At 46.8% G+C, this 3522-nt stretch overlaps 2 protein-coding genes across 2 annotated transcripts in view; both read right to left on the bottom strand.

Moving 5' to 3' along the window:
- LOC121704901 overlaps positions 1–3522 on the bottom strand; it is a 589105-nt gene that overhangs the window by 132956 nt on the left and 452627 nt on the right. The window lies entirely within an intron of this gene.
- Positions 1–3522, bottom strand: part of LOC121704686 (immunoglobulin alpha-2 heavy chain-like) — a 249438-nt gene that overhangs the window by 92361 nt on the left and 153555 nt on the right. The gene's annotated exons all lie outside the window — the stretch shown is intronic.

Below are 3522 nucleotides of genomic sequence, written 5' to 3'. Positions count from 1 at the left end.
ATTCTCATTCTTGCACTGGAATGTGTACCTACTACTGAAGTAAATGAGTACTGTAGGTTATGAAATGTGACATTAAGTAGCAATGATGTAGCTACTTTGCATAACTTCCTCTTTCATGCTGCAATAAAATTTGCACATGTACTTGTCTCTTGCTTTAAGTATCTTTGCATTTTTTGTTTTCATTGGACAATATCTTTTCACTGACTATCTTCTCTATGGCTCTATGGTTTATCATTCTTAATAAATTTCCTTTTGGTGTTTTCCTCTCATATTTGAAGCCTTGTGAATTGTAAAATTACTTTCTTCTTTACTTTCCTCTCTGCTTCCACAACATTAATTCTTGATCCCCAAGCATCCCTCTCCTGGACAAAATATAACCTGTCAATCTGTGGCCGTAATATATGAACCACCATGAAACACCATGCATGTGTCAGTGTGGAAAGATGGAGACCAGAGATTCCGGAGCTGAGACCTCCGTCCAGCAGGCCCTGTCAGCTGTCAGTAACAGAATCAGAGTGGTGGGAGGCATGTTTCTGCAGGGGTACAGGAATGGTGGGTAGCTTTGCTGCCCTCTAGTGACAAAAGCAACAGACGAACCAGCCTAGTGAACACAAAATTGGCGAACATAGAACGAACACAACAGGAGGGTTAAGTGGTGTATTCAATGATGTAACATGATTTGACAGGCTCATTCAGTGCTTCCTTTCATGCTGAAAATTGTTAAAAACATAACTTCCAAACAGGGGGGCCACCAAGGGTTGGCCAGGGGTGGCCGCGGCCACCACAACATAAACTCTGGCCACCCCTGGCTATGTGGCTGACGGACACAAAATGTGTCCAAATTCACACCCATTATTCTCTGTTGAATTGCTCACGGAGTACTTATCACACATAAATCACACAGATATCACATGAAAGAGTGGAACCTGAGCTTTCCCATGATATTAGCGGCTAGGTGTTGTGATAAACGGTTCACAAGACAATTAACGTTGGATATACATGGCATTTAATCATATTTCCATTGTGCACACAGTGCTTCGTCTATCTCCACACCCATTACTCTCGGTGGTATATCTCACAAACACTTTGGTCAAACATAGCAAACCATATATCAAAATAAACAGCAGAACAGCCTTAACGAACACGAGGATATGAAGCATTACTCTGTACAGTAGGCGGATCCAGAGTAATCCAGTTTTGAAATTGCAGCAAAATGCTACATGTTATTCAACTTTGGGCTGAAATGCTAATATATTCTAATAGCAGCCCAAAATAATGAACTTGCTTTCCAAATCCAAATCCAAATCCCAAGCATCACTGTATGAAACATTACAAAAACATGAAACATGACATATTACATAGAAAATCATCTATTTACCGATATCTAGGCGATATTTGTAACATTTATTTTGTATTTTGCCTGTTATGAAATCATGTATAACAATTTAAACACATTGTAAAACTTAAAGCCCAAATTTGGAGACATCCATGCATGTCGAAATTTACTGCAAATTCAAAACTTGATTACTCTGGAACGGCTAACTGTACAGGGGACTGCTTTACACCTTTGTGTTAGGTAAGGTCTGCTGTTTATTCTGATATATGGTTTGTCATGTGTTAAACGAAAGGTTTGTGAAGTATTGCACCGAGAGGAATGGGTAGGGAGATGGACGAAAACCTTCAGTAGAATTTATGATTAAATTTAATTATATTATTTACTTTTCTTACAAACCGTTCACCACAGCAATTCGCGGCTAACATCGTTTAAAAGCTGAGAAAAAGCTCTTTCATGTGATACTTGTGATGTCTGTGTGATGAGCAGGGCCGGATTATCCATAAGGGCCAGTGGGCCTGAGCCCAGGGGCACCAACCATGGGGGTGTTACGAGACACAGACTCAAGGCACAGAGAAGTCAAGTTCTGAGATTTTACTTGTTGGTTTGCATGAATTCAAACATAGAAACTGAAAACAGGACTCTTCAATTCTCAGAGGACACACTTGGAAGGAGTAGTTTCAAACATAGGAGTTACTGGATCAATTCAAAGGGAAACAAGGCAAGAGTCCAACGATTTCACAGAAATGCAAATGTCCAAAAGGCAAACACAAAAGTCAACTTACAGAGAGTCTGGCGCCATTCCGCCGCTTTAAAGATGAACTTTTTTGCTGGAACGACCACTGCGTTGCAAGGGGCCATCGCACAGTCGTACCCTCCGCCTTACGGGCACGCGTCCTGTCCATGGCTCACGAAGGCCACCTCGGCATTGTCAAGGTGAAGCAGCGCTGCCGAGAAGTGGTCTGGTGGCCAGGCATAGATGGTGATGTTGAGGCTATGGTGAGAGACTGCACAGCCTGCTTGGTGAGTGGAAAGACTGGCCCCCCACCAGCTCCTCCCCTTCAGCCACTGCAGTGGCCAGCTGGGCCTTGGGAGCACATCCAAATGGACATCATCAGACACGGACACAGGGATAAATTACACAGCCCGCACACGTAGCCAGCCACGTCGCAGCTGTGGCAACTGTGGCTCCTCTTCTCACATGAGCAGAGCCCCAACATGCCCTGCCAGAGGACAAGCATGCCAGCGCTGTGGGAAAGACAACCACTTTGCCAAAGTCTTTCGTTCTGCACCCGCTGGGGTCGGCCCACGGTCAGGCCCACGACAGGCTGGGGCTAGCTCGTCAGCCCCAACACCAATACACTCAGTCAGCTCTGCCCGTGTGTCCTTCAAGACGTGCACGGTGGAATTAGATGGGGTCTGTGTACCGTTGCTGCTGGATACCGGAGCGGCTTTATCTCTTCTCAACTGGGCCACAGTCAAGCGCTTCCTGCCCCACGTCATGCTGCAGACACCTTCGGCTGTTCTCCATGGATATGGCAATGCACAGATCGACTTAGTGGGCTCCCTCAGCTGTTCAGTGCGACACGGCAACAAATCCATGGCTTCCTTCACCTTTCAGGTGGCGCGGCATGGAGCTAACCTCATGGGCTTGGACCTCATCACCAGCTTGGGCTTCACGTTCATGGACAGCTGTGGGGCTAAGATTCTCCAGGTCAGCACACCATGGGAACAGCGATGGCCAGCACTCTTTTCAGGCCTTGGCTGTATCTCGGCTTTCACCCATCAGCCTCTACTCCACGTGGACATACACCCGGTAATACAGCCTCTCCGCCGCATTCCCCTGGCACTACGAGATGACGTCACAGCAGAGCTGACAAAGCTGTTGGACATAGGCATCATCGAGCAAGTCAACGCCTCGCCCTGGATCTCTAACCTGGTCATTGCGAAGAAGAAGTCAGGGGGTTTGCGTGTGTGTGTGGACCTGAGGGCGGTGAACAAGGCCATTGTACCCGACAAGTACCCGCTGCCCACAGCAGAGGAACTGACTTCTCAGTTTTACGGCTCCACAATGTTTTCAAAGCTGGACCTCCGCCAAGGCTACCTGCAGGTACCTCTGCACCCGGACAGTCGTAACCTCACCGCTTTCGTCACACACGCAGGCGTCTTCCGTTACACGAGGGTCCCTT

Source organism: Alosa sapidissima, chromosome 3 (genome assembly GCF_018492685.1).
Source record: "Alosa sapidissima isolate fAloSap1 chromosome 3, fAloSap1.pri, whole genome shotgun sequence".
NCBI classification, from domain to species: Eukaryota; Metazoa; Chordata; class Actinopteri; order Clupeiformes; family Clupeidae; genus Alosa; species Alosa sapidissima.
The sequence above is the reverse complement of the archived record's forward strand: the minus strand, read 5'-3'. Positions and strand labels throughout refer to the sequence as shown.